Here is a 13,453-nt window from a genome sequence, read left to right as displayed (position 1 = left end):
TTTTGGTCACCTAGTTACAGGAAGGATGTAAATAAGACTGAAAGAGTGCAGAGAAGGTTCACAAGGATGTTGCTGGGACTTGAGAAGCTGAGTTACAGAGGGAGATTGAATAGGTTGGGACTTTATTCCCTGGAGCGTAGAAGATTGAGGGGAGATTTGATAGAGGTGTATAAGATTTTGATGGGTATAGATAGAGTGAATGCAAGCAGGCTTTTTCCGCTGAGGCTAGGGGAGAAAAAAACCAGAGGGCATGGGTTAAGGGTGAAAGGAGAAAAGTTTAAAGGGAATATTAGGAGGGGCTTCTTCATGCAGAGAGTGGTGGGAGTGTGGAATGAGCTGCCGGATAAAGTGGTAAATGCGGGGTCACTTTTAACATTTAAGAAAAACTTGGACGGGTTCATGGATGAGAGGGGTGTGGAGGGATATGGTCCAAGTGCAGGTCAGTGGGACTAGGCATAAAATGGTTCGGCACAGACAAGAAGGGCCAAAAGGCCTGTTTCTGAGCTGTAATTTTCTATGGTTCTATGGTTCTATGACAGTAGGCAAACTGTAGTGGATCCAGGTAGTCCGGGAGGCTGGAATTGATTCGTGCCATGACTAGCCTTTCGAAGCACTTCACAATGATGGATGTCAGAACCACTGGGTGATAGTCATTAAGGCACCCTGCTTGGTATTTCTTAGGTACCGGATGATGGTCGTCTTCTTGAAGCAGATAGGGATCTCAGATTGTTGTAAAGTGAGGTTGAAGATGTCTGTGAATAACCCCACCAGCCGATCCACGCAGGATCTGAGTGCTCAGATTGTCCAGATCTTGCTGCATTTGGACATGGGCTGTTTTAGTGCTTATACCTTAAAGGCAGAGTATCTTAAACTACTGTCAACCATTACACACCTTGACAGGATATGATGAATAAGTCCCACGACTTGTCTATAAGCAGTCGTGATAGCGATTAGATGTACCATATTTGGTCTCCAAGTTAAACCTATTTAGCCTTTAACCAACATTATTAGTTCACCAATCCTTGTGTTTGACTGGCTGAAGAGAAGCAGAATGTGAGTAGAATACATCACCTATAACCATCACTAACCCAGCAAAATAAAAAAATGTTATCATGCAGCGTTTCATGCAGAGGTAGTAGTAGAGGTGGGTACAATTTTGTCCTTTAAAAAGCACTTAGGCAGTTACATGGGTACGATGGGTAGAGAGGGATATGGGCCAAATGTGGGCAATTGGGACAGCTTGGTGGTTTTAAAAAAAAGGGCGGCATGGACAAGTTGGGCCGAAGGGCCTGTTTCCATGCTGTAAACCTCTGTGACTCTGTGACTCTGTTTGTAAATTCTTCTGCAGCTCTGTAGGAATCCTACATTGACCATTTTTTGTTCTGGAAGTGTACGTTGCTCTGGGCAGCAGGCACCAGGTCTGGTAAGATTATTCAAGTTTGGGAGTGCTTAATAGTTAAAATCTATCTCCTGTGGAGGAACATAAATTAAACAGCATACTCCAGGTAATTTTACTTCCAGCAGAACTGCACAGACAGGAGAATCACCATTATTACTAAACTACAGGCTGGGTTGGGAAGAAGAAACTATCCAGTAATATCTCTTAACAGCTAAATGAAGCCTGTCTGAATGCTTTATTCCCCTGTGTGCTTTCATCTTTGAAGTTCTGCAGTCATTTCCCTGCCTAAATTTCTGCTTTGTGGATGGACATTAAGAAAGTCCTGGAAAAATCAGAAAGAGCTCAACAGTGTTACCGTTGCAGTCAAGATGTAACCTATGACCAGGCAAAGCAGTGGCCACTAAAGGTGCTGCAACTCAGAGCTAAATTAACCCTAAAAGAGCTGGATAAAATCCGCATAGCTGTCAGAAACTCCAGGTGCCATTAAAAATCCTGCACATGGCTAAAAGTTGACCACAAAACTCCCAACACTCAATTAGAAGGCAATGCATTTTCTTTCTGAATTTAGTCTGTTCCAACAACTTATTGATTTGTGCTTTACCTACTTCAGTATTTCCAAACCAGATAAACGAGCTATTAAAATTAAAGCAAAATACTGTGGATGCTGGAGAGCTGAAATACAAACAGAAAATGCTGGATAAACCCAGCAGGTCTGCCAGCATCTGTAAAAGAGTCAAATGTATTTAAAACATTTATTGTGTTTCTCTTTCCAGGCCAGATGCTGCCAGACCTGCTGAGTTTATCTAGCATTTTCTAATAAAATTAAAGTAGCTTTGGCAATGGAAGCCTTCACGGGCTGATATATCCAAAGATCATCTTCAAATTTCAGAGGGCATATAGTTAACACTTGAAGATCAATTGCAGTTGAAGCTCAACGTCAAAATACACCATCAGAAATTCATGTATTTCAGGCAACAACTGACAGAGATCATTGGTCACTTCATAAGTAGATGTGGAGACAAGGGACATAATTCTAACTTAATGGCAGCAGAACTAGCCGACAGGATAATCAAGATCACGATTGCATCTAATGGAAGCATTCCAGAAAGACATCTCGGAGCAACCCAAAGATTATACTACTGTGGAAGCATTACTGCAAAGTGGATGTGAGTAGAAAACCATGCTAATGGGTAGACAGAGTCTACAGGCTAGTCGTAATTCATTCACCATTGGCCTGATAGCCACATTATGGTAAAAGATTGAAGTCACTCAAGTCTGTAAGTTACAATAACAAAAGCTTTTATTCACAAACGTGCTTGGGAGACGCAAGCTGCCCCTACAGGACATCTGCCTGGTAGAAAGACTGCATAAAGTATTGATGTCCTTTTGTTGTAACTCTTGCACTATAGAATCTTAGTAAGAAAATTATATAGACTGCAGTGGTCCCCTTCACTGAAGGCTGAAGTCAGTGCTTTTTACCACACTTTTACTTACTCATCCCATGAAGATTAAATTTGTGATTGTTACTTTCCCACACAATTACGCTAAAAAAGGGCTCTCGTAACTATTCTTTAAAGTCAGAGCTCTGATGAACAGGCATTCAGACTCGAATCATTAGCTCTGTTCTTTCTCCAAAGATGTTGTCAGATCTGCTGAAATTTTCCAGCTTTTTCTCTTTTTGTTTCAGATTCCAGCATCCACAGTAATTTGCTTTTATCCACTTGATAATGTCCTTGGCCATGGAATGGACAATGCAGAACACGATCAACTATTATCAGGGGTGGTCACTCAACTTGTAAAACACAATTTGATGCTTAACAAGGAAAAATGCACACTCATGGCTAATGGGATTGACTTTCTAGGGTGTAGAATGACAGCAGCTGGAGTAAAGGCCATACACCACAATATCAAAGGCATTCATGCTCTTCTCACTCCATGTATTGTGAAAGAGTTGACACAGTTACTCAGTTCCACCAACTTTTAGCACAAATTTGTTTCTAAGTATGCAGAGATCATGGAGCCTCTTCAAAAGCAACTGCACAAAGATACACAGTTGGAAGAGACAATCACACACAAACAATATTTGACACCTTAAAGACAAAAGAACACCTCCGCCAGTCCTTGCACATTTCAATCCACATGCGGAAATGTATTTCAGAATATGTGTCTCAGGAAATGTGACTGGAGCTGTACTCTCACAATACATTGAAGGAAGAGAATGACCAATTGCTCATGTTTCATGAAATGGAAAATGGCCACAAAACATTCTACAGACAAACAGGAAGCACTAGTCTGCATCTACACTTGTGAACATTGGCACATGTATCTGTAGAAATTTCACTCCCTGCATCGATCACAAAGTGTTGATTATGTTGTTCAGCTCTTCAGGATCTGGTCATCGACCTCCACAGATGGTCAGATTGTCTTCATCGGTGCAACAATGAGGTTGAGTATTTTACAGGTTCCCACAGACAAGTAGCTGACATGCTTAGCTGTACTACTGTCACAGACAGCAGTGATAACAAAGACACTTTGACGACTATCTGATCGTGGTGATTTTGCATGCAATCGCAAATCTAGTTACATGAAAGGAGTTGAAGGCAGAATCAACAATAGATAGTATGCTGCAGAAAGTACCTATAACCAAGTAACCTTGCGAAATAGAGGAAGAACTGGTCCTATGCTACAGAGTACCAATGAACTTGCATTATTTGATGACAAATATAACGCATGAAGATTTGTAGCAGTTATCCCTGAAGCACTATAGCAACATGTATTGCATCTTGCCATGAAGGGCATCCGGTGTCGTTGAGAAGAAATAACAATCCTCTGAAGCAGTCTGGTGGCTGGTGATAAATCACTGTATACAAGAGTTCATTGTACACTCAGTGAAAAATCTGTTAAACCATGTCCTGCACCTCTACAGCTGACCCCTGGCCTACAAAACCATGGCAACAACTCCAAATGGATGATTTTGGAGAAGTGAAAACAATTCCTAGTAATCAACATTTTTATTGCTGGCTGTTCATGATCTACATGGCAAATTGTCAGAAATGGCTGCAATAAGTTCTATAACCACCACCTTGGTCATTGACATTTTAACAAGTTGTATACAAAATGAAGTTTGCCAGAGACTATCACTGCAGACAATTGGCTTCAGTTTGTTTCCAGTCAGTTCATGGCATCTCTCGCAAGCTATGGAATTCACCACCATCTGACCCTTCTTACTCTTCTAAACTCTAATGAATACAATCCTAACTGACTTTGTCTCTCCCCATATGACAGACTTGCCATCCCAGGAATTAGCCTGGTAAACCTTCACTGCGCTCCCTCTATAGCAAAGACATCCTTCCTCAGATAAGGACACCAAAACAGTACACAATGCTCCAGGCTGCAGATACTGCACAACATAAGGGAGGGGGAGAAGTATCTGACACTTTGTTCCAGAAGACAGTCATACCTCTTAGAATAAGGTCGTCTGCCTTGATCAAAATAGTTACGGTGTGACAGGAAGATGTGACCATGAATGAGGCAGGTAAAGAGACCGAGCAGACAGTAGTGGAGTAACCTAAGAATTTGCAATTGTCAAACAGGTTTGAGGTGCTCACAACCTGAGGGATCAAGCTTGAGTAAATGAAACAAATCAAGGGGTAAACTCAAGGCAAGAGACTACAGTAATAATCTGGAAAATAAGGGTCATAGAAAACAGGAAGGGACAGAAAGATAAAACCTAAGAATACACCAATAGTCAAGAAGAGATGTTACAGAGATAACCAAAAGAGAAAAATAGAGTCTCTGTGTCTGAATGCTCGTAGCATTCATTTCAAAGTAAATAGTGATCAGTGAAGTAAATAAATACAATCTCATAGCCATTGCAGAGATTTTAATCTTAAATCAGGACAACTATGTGGGCGTGAGAGCTGAGCTAGCTGAAGAGAACTGGAACACTGGGCTAGCGGATACATCAATGGAGAAGCAGTGGCAGATAATTAAGAGAATATTTCAGAATAAGTATATTGCTACTGTAAAGAAAAATTCTAAGGGAGGACTCACTATCCATGGTTAACTAAATAAGGTAAGGAAAGCATCAAACTTATGGAAAAGGCATACAACTGCAGAAGGATGAGTGTCAGGTCAGATGATTGGTCAGGATTTTAAAAATGGCAGAGAATGATAAAAAGATTAATCAGAAAAAGGTCTGAAAAGTGATTGGAAATGAGTGGTGGATGCATTAATGTTAATTTCCAAAATTCATTAGATTCTGGAAAGATTCCATCAGGCTGGAAAATAGCAAATATAACCCTTCTATTCAAGAAGGGAGGGAGCCAGAAAACATAAAGGCATAGGCCGGTTAGCTTAAGGTCTGTTGTGGGGAATATATTAGAAGTGGTTATTAAGGAGGTTTTGGCTAGCCACTTAGAGAAACTCAAGATAATTGTGAAGATGAATATAGTTGTGAAAGGGAAATCATGTTTAATTAATTTGTTCGAGTCCTTTGAAGGAGTAACATACACTGTGGATAAGAAGGCAGCTGTAGATGTGCCATACTTAGATTTCCAGAAGGTGCCAAATCAAAGGTTATTGTGGAAAATAAAGGCTCACGGTATAGGGAGTAATATATTAGCATGGATTTAAGATTAGCCGGCTGGCAGAAAACAGAGTATGCATAAATGGGTCCTTTTCTGATTGGCAGGATGTGGCAAGTGGAGTCCTGCAGGGGTCTGTGCTGGGGCCTCAATTTTTCACAATTTATATCAATGACTTAGATGAGGGGAATGATGGTTTGGTAGCTAAATTTGCAGATGATACAAAGATAGGCAGGAAAGTATGTTGTGAAAAGGATGTGAGGAGGTTACAGATGGGTTGAGGTAGGTTGAGTGAGTGGGCAAACATCTGGCAGATGGAGTATAATATGATAAAGTGCGAAGTTGTTCACTTTGACAGAAGTAATAAAAAAAAGAGTACTACTTAAATGGAGAACCACCGCAGAATTATGAGATGCAAAAGTGTATGAATCATGGCAAGTGTATGCAGGTGTGGCAAGTAATTAAGAAGGCTAAAGGAATACTATCCTTTATTATGACAGGAATCGAACACAAAAGTAAGGATATTATGCCTCAGTTATAGAGAGCATTGGTGAGACCACATCTCGAATATTGTGTGCAGTTTCAGTCTCCTTATTTAAGGAAGGATGTAAATGCATTGGAGGTAGTTCAGAGGAGGTTTACTAGATTGATATCTCAAATGAGCAGGTTGTCTTATGAAGAAAGGTAAGAAAAACTGGGCTTGTTTTCAGTGGAGTTTAGAAGAATGAGGGGTGACATGATCGAAGCATATAAGATTGAAGCATATAAGGTGGATGTGGAAAGGATGTTTCCTCTTGTAGGTGAATCCAGAACAAGGGGGCACTGTTTTAAAATTAAGGGATGTCCTTTTAGGACAGAGATGAGAAGAACTATTTTTCCTCTCAGAGGGTTGTGTGACTTTGTAACACTCTGCCTCAGAAGGCAGTGGAGATGCCATTGAATATTTTTAAGACAGAGGCAAATTGATTCGCTTGAAGAAACTAAGACTATCAGGTGATCTTAGGAATGTAGAACTTGAAACACAAACAGATCAGCCATGATCTTATCGAAAGGTGGAGCAGGCTCGAGGGGTGGGGTGCAATGGCCTAGTGCTGCTCCTATTTTGTATGTTCGTATAACGTCTGTTTCAGGTGTGGGTAACAGATGTGTATTTTTCATTTTTCCCCAATATGGCAGGTGGTGCATTTTCAGAGGGAAATGTGCATGTATTTCCTGCCCACAGTATTGGAGTCTTAGTTGTCTGAGTGGCAGTCGAAAAACAGGTCCTGCAAATATCAGTTTCTGTGTCTCACACTTTAACTTGATGATACACTTGTGGAATATGAATGAGTTCATCAATATGACTGTAACAAGTAATGACTGGATTTCTCTCCATTTTTCACTAACGCGTGTTGATCCATTAGCAGACCTTATGATAGACAATGATAGACATAGAATGAGGGAGTCAATCTAGATTTCTAGGAGGGAGCCTTGCCTAACAATTTTATTGGCATTTCTTTTGGAAATGACAGACCTTGGTGATAACGAGGAATTCTGCAGCTGTGATGCATTTCAATTACATACCGAACCACAAAGAAATGACAGATTGTGGAATTTAAACTCAGTAAAACATCTTGAATTAAGATTCTCATAATGACCATGAAACAATTGTCGATTGTCATAAAAACCGATCTGAAATAGGAAGGCATGGAATTGAAGGCAAGGATCAGAAGCAGACCAGAACTTTACTGAACCAGAGAAGGAAAAGGTAAAATTAAAAACAAAAGAAAGAAAATGCTGCAAATACACAAAACTTCAGTCTGTAGAAAAAATAATGGTAGGTTAACATTTCACAAGAACTGAAGACTGTAGGATCAGAAAGCACTTTAATGAGTTTGCAAAAAATGGAGAGAAAAATGGGTGAAGAAACAGATGAAGAATCAAGGTTAAAGGCCAATCACCGAGAGACAGTGAGGGTGGGCAAATGAACTACTAACTACTTGTGGCTGATAATTTACAGTGCCCTTGATGCAGCACAGCTAATGGGATCCACCATCAGTAACCTCTGGCCTTGATGTCTCCAAAGTCAGCAGGATCAGCAGATGGTCATTGAATTTATTCAATCTGGTCAGCTGCCTGTTGACCCAAGGCCTCACCAAAGTGCATCAGCCATAAATTCCAGTGGAGAGTGTTGCAGCAAATGAATGCAACCGGCATCTCTGCCACTGCCCCCCATCCACAATCACATCCACCACCTTTGCTTCCACCAACACCATCTCGAAATATTTCAGTACAGTTCATGTTAGCCCTTTTCATGAGCAAAAGTGAAAAAAATTCAAGTCACTTTAACACTGGGAAATGATCTAATGTCAATCAACAGACCAGTATGCTTACCCTTATTCTGCATACTCAACTGCTGATGTTCCACTAGATGACAATAGCACTGATCTACTCATCATGCTCTTGGCTACACTCTCGCTTATGTCTTTGGCCTTATTTGGGGAAGGTGAATGTGAAGGCTCCACTCCAAAGAAGGACATGCAGAAACTGCCAAGGAAGACTCTATCTAGACCTAGCTTAACACACAGTGATTGCAGGTGGTTAAGAAATAACAAAGGAGTAAATGAATAAGGTGGTTAAGAAGGTATAAGGGACAGTTTCCATTATTAGCTGAGGTATAGAATATAAGAGCAGGGAAGTTATGCTGCAACTAGCTGGGCCAAAATTTGAGCAGTGTGCGCAGTTCTGGTTACCACATTAAAGAAGTGATGGAATCACACTGAGAAGGTACAAAGGAAATTTACAAGGATTCTATCAGAACTGGAATATTTTAGCGACAACAAAATATTTCAGAGGGCATTAAAGGCTCAACCGCATTGCTGTGGCTCTGGAGTCACATGTAGGCCAGACCGGGTAAGGATGACAGATTTCCTTCCCCAAAGGACATTAGTGAACCAGATCAGTTTTCATGACAATCGACAATTGTTTCATGGTCATCATGAGAATTTTAATTCAAGATGCTTTACTGAGTTTAAGTGCAGCCAGTTAAATCTGCCCTTGTATTCCACAGTATGAACCTTCACCTCCTCGAAATCACCTTGTCTTACATGCAGTAAACATTGTCCTCCCTGCAGTGACCCTTGACCTCCCCGCAGTATACCATATCCTTCCTGCGATGATTCACTGCTTCCTCGCTGAAGAAAATGGCTGAATTTTGGCTGACAGCTCCAAATGGCTCACCTTCGCCTTATAGGCTGACCAGCCTACTCACTACCAATTTAAACCAATTAATTGTACAAAGTTTCATGTTAATGAGTTATAATAATATGCAAAGACATTGAAATTACCTTCCTGCCACACGGTGTGGGTATTGCTGTCCACTTTGTCCCCGCTGCCAGGAGAATTTGAGCATTTTAGTCCAAAATTGGAGAACTGACAGGGATCCTCCTGCATGGTATATTGATCACTAACCCCTCCCCTCCCCCTCCCCATCCCACATCATTTCCCATTCACTCAACAAGCATTAAATTGCACCAAGATTTATTGTTTCAGGTGGATGACCTTTGGTCTGCTGAAAGGTTATCAACATGAAACATGAAGTCAATTGTGTTCTCCACAGATGTTGCCTGACCTGCTGAATATTTCCAGCATTTTCTGTTTTTATTTATGCCATCCATGTTAGATGATATTTTCTAAAAAAAATCTATTTTATTTGTGGTTCTCTTACCTCAGTTACTGCTTTTCTTTCCTTCAAATCTGCTGTCATCGCTGCTCTCAAAAACAATCGATTGCTCCATACTTGCAAACTTGCCTCATCTCCAACCTTTTTCCTCTCCAAAGTACTAAAATATGTTATTGCCCCCCAAATGCACACCCATCTTTCTTAGAATTCTATGCTTGAATCCCTCCAATCAGCTAGCTATCTGTTCCCGGCACAAAATTGAAAAGACTTTTATTCGAGATTTATTTATTCCATCTGATGTAACTGTGACTAAAATAAACTGTCCCTTCTATTCCTTTTTGATATGTCAGAAGGCTTTGACAAAGTTGACCACAACATCCTTCCCCAATGCGCTGCCATTGTGATGTAGCTGGGTGAGACTGCATTGCTGAAATCCACTCATATCGATCTAATTGGGAAAACTGAAGCCATTGTCTTTGGACCCACCACAAACTCACAAACCCAACCACTGATTCTATTTATCTCGCCGGCAACAGTCTGAAATTGAACTAGACTTTGCAATCTTGGTATCATATTTGACAGAGAGATGAACTTCCGAATGCTTATTTCCATCTCTGTAACACGCACCAACTGCCCTTATCTTAGCTCAACTGCTGGTGAATCCTTCACCCATGCCTTTGTTATCCTATACTTGACTATTTCAACGAGCCTCTGCTGTGATCCCATCCATAAACATTTGACGCCATCCTATCTCTCATCTAGTCCCTTTCAGTCATCACTCTTGTGCTCCTTGACCTACATAGTCTTCCAGATAAGCAACTCCTCCATTTTAAAATTCCCACCCTTGTTTTCAAATCCCACCAAGGACTTACCCATTTCTACCTCTGTATTTTCCTCCAGCCCCACAACCCTCTGAGAAATCTTTGTTCCTCTCATTCTATCTCTTGAGTATCCATAATTTTAATTATTCCACCATTTGTGGCCTTGTCTTTATGGTCCCTAAGCTCTGAAATCCATTCCCTAAACCTCTCCGCCTCTCTACCTTACTTTCCTTCCTTTAGGTGCTCTTTAATATTCTCTACAGTAGCTTGATATAATATCTCATTCATATCTCGCAGCTCCTGTGAATTGTCTTGGGACTCTATGCACTATATTATAAGAGTTTTTGTTGTTGTTGAAGTGTAACCTAAGCCATGGCACAGTCCTTTAAGAAACTTACAGAAATCTTTCACTTGACAGAAATAAGTAAAATGTATTTATTGGAACTCCAAATCTTAACCACAAGAGCACTAAAATGAAATTCATCTTGTCTGTCAAATGGCTAATTAAAACCCTATTGCTTCACTGTGCTATGTGACTTCTGAATCTAATTTCATAATAGATCATAAATAGCAAAGACTGCTGTATTTTTGATCAAAGTAAGGCCTGTCTCAAAACCAATAAAACTGCTGCTATGGAAAATGTCAAGCTGACAATGCATTCCCTTTGAAAAAGGCAATAAATTAATATTATAGCTGCCATTTACCTTTTGCTGCTAATTCCAGTTTTTCTTCGCAATTAAGGCCAATTAGTAAGAATATTGAGGGCATCATGGGATGACATACATTGTGAAGTTCAAATCCCATTGAGATCTGTGATTAAACCTTTTCTCTTGAACTTCAATAAAAATTATCCTTTTTCAGAACAGTTTTGCTGGAAAAGTTCTGTTTAAGTGTTTTATTCACTTGAGATATTTTATTTTAAAACATCCAAGGAATTTATGGAAGAACAGTTGAAGAGCTTTTCTAGTACCTCTATGCTGTTATCAAGGTCAAGAGCCAACAACTATAATGAGTGACTTTTCAATTCAATATTGTTAATTTTGCATGCTGTTGTTTTTAATTTGGAGAAAACTACAGTTATAATTAACATTTTTGCTATTTAAATTGAATCCCACAAATAAAATGATATTTCAAAACACAGGTAAAATAATCCAATGTTTAAGGCAATGGTTTTAAAAATTCCAACATTTATTGACCATTCCTAATTCCCCTTGAGAAGGTGGTGAATTATAGGCCTTATTCATGAACCGTTGTGTCCAGTGAATTGAAGGTGCTATCACAATGTTCTTAAGTATTGAGTTCCTGAACTTTGGTCCAGAATGAACAACAATGAATCAGGATTGGCTGACACTTGAAGGCAATAGAGTTTCCATATGCATGCTCCTGTGTCCTTCTAGAGTTTGGGGGTGGTGTTTGCCAACAAAGTCTTGGTTAGTTGCTATAATGCATGATGTGCATAAAGTTTTTAAAGTTTATTTATTAGCGTCACAAGTAGGCTTACATTAACGCTGCAATAAAGTTACATGAAAACCCTCTAGTCGCCACACTCTGGCACCTGTTCGGGTTTACTAAGGGAGAATTTAGCATGGCCAATGCACCTAACCAGTGCATCTTTCAGACTGTGGGAAAAAACCCATGCAGACACAGGGAGAATGTGCAGACTCCACACAGACAGTGACCCAAGCCAGGAATCGAACCCGAGTGTCGAAGCGCTGTGAGACAGCAGTGCTAACCACTGTGCCACTGGAATGCCAATAAAACAGGTGTTTGTTCAGGCGAGTTGATAATCTCCCATCAAGCAGACTGCTATTTTCTTGTTAAGCTTCTTTATTGTTACAGCTACACCCACTGAGACAAATGGAGAGTATTCAACCACAGCCTCTGACAGACTGTAGTAGTCATGGCATTTAATGTGGTTGGTTAAGTTTTTGGTCAATGGTGGCTCATACGATGTTGATTGTACAGGACTCAGGAATTGTAATGCCACTGAATTCCAAGAGGAGATGGTAATGTTCCACCTTGTTGGAGAAGTTCATTGTCTGATGCTTGTATAGCACAGCTGTTATTTGTTGCTTTAGCCAAAGTTTGAAAATTGCCTAGATCTTGCTCATGTGGACATGGACTCATTCTTCCTAAGTTATTTCAAAACTGAGCAATTGGTGAACAGCCTCTCCTGAACTTAAGAAGGAAGGTCATTCAGGAAGCAACTGAAGAATGTTGAACCTACAGCAAAGTAGTTAATGGTGCAGTTCAAATAATAAGATATCAAAGAAAAGCAAAGTGGGAAAAGGTTGCGATATTATGCAAATATAAATCAGCAGAAATTACTTGCAGTACTCCAAAACCATGAGAAAGAAATGGTTAATTCTGGTTAGACCAGAATGGTATGCTTGGTCGCATACAGTATCAAATCAAATAAGCAACCATTTTTCAAACAGCAATCAGAATTCTGAAGAGGGATAATGGGGAAAAAGGGGATGGAGAAAGGTGAGCAGCAGAAGAGAAGGGGAGGAAGTGGGGGATGGTGGGAGAAGTGGAAATAGGGATGGCAGAGTGGAAGGGAAAGGAAAGAAGGAAGAGATGAAGGAAAAGTAATGGGGACTTTGGAGAGAATGCATCGCTCCTCAAAAAGAAGAAAGGGAAAAGGATGAAGAGAATGGGATAAGGTGGAGAAGCAGGTTGGGTCCAATCATCTAAGTAATGTTTAGTGGGGAGGAAAGTTGTACGTTCTTTCGTGGGAAGCTGCATCTCCAACACCAAAACAATGCTTGATGGGTAAGTAATTCAGCTGATCACTAAAATGCTGGTCAGTGTGGAAAAGAATATTGTATGGCTGAAGAGCTGGATTCCAATCAACTAATCAGAGAGGACATTTTTAAAGTAATTTTATTTTTTAAATTGAATCACAGTATTTTTGTTCAATGCTGAAAGCACAACTGAAAATCCAATTATCTTAAATTCTGTGGATCTAACTGGAAGACTTTCT

This window comes from Mustelus asterias, chromosome 17, assembly GCF_964213995.1.
Source record: "Mustelus asterias chromosome 17, sMusAst1.hap1.1, whole genome shotgun sequence".
Taxonomy (NCBI): domain Eukaryota; kingdom Metazoa; phylum Chordata; class Chondrichthyes; order Carcharhiniformes; family Triakidae; genus Mustelus; species Mustelus asterias.
The sequence above is the reverse complement of the archived record's forward strand: the minus strand, read 5'-3'. Positions refer to the sequence as shown.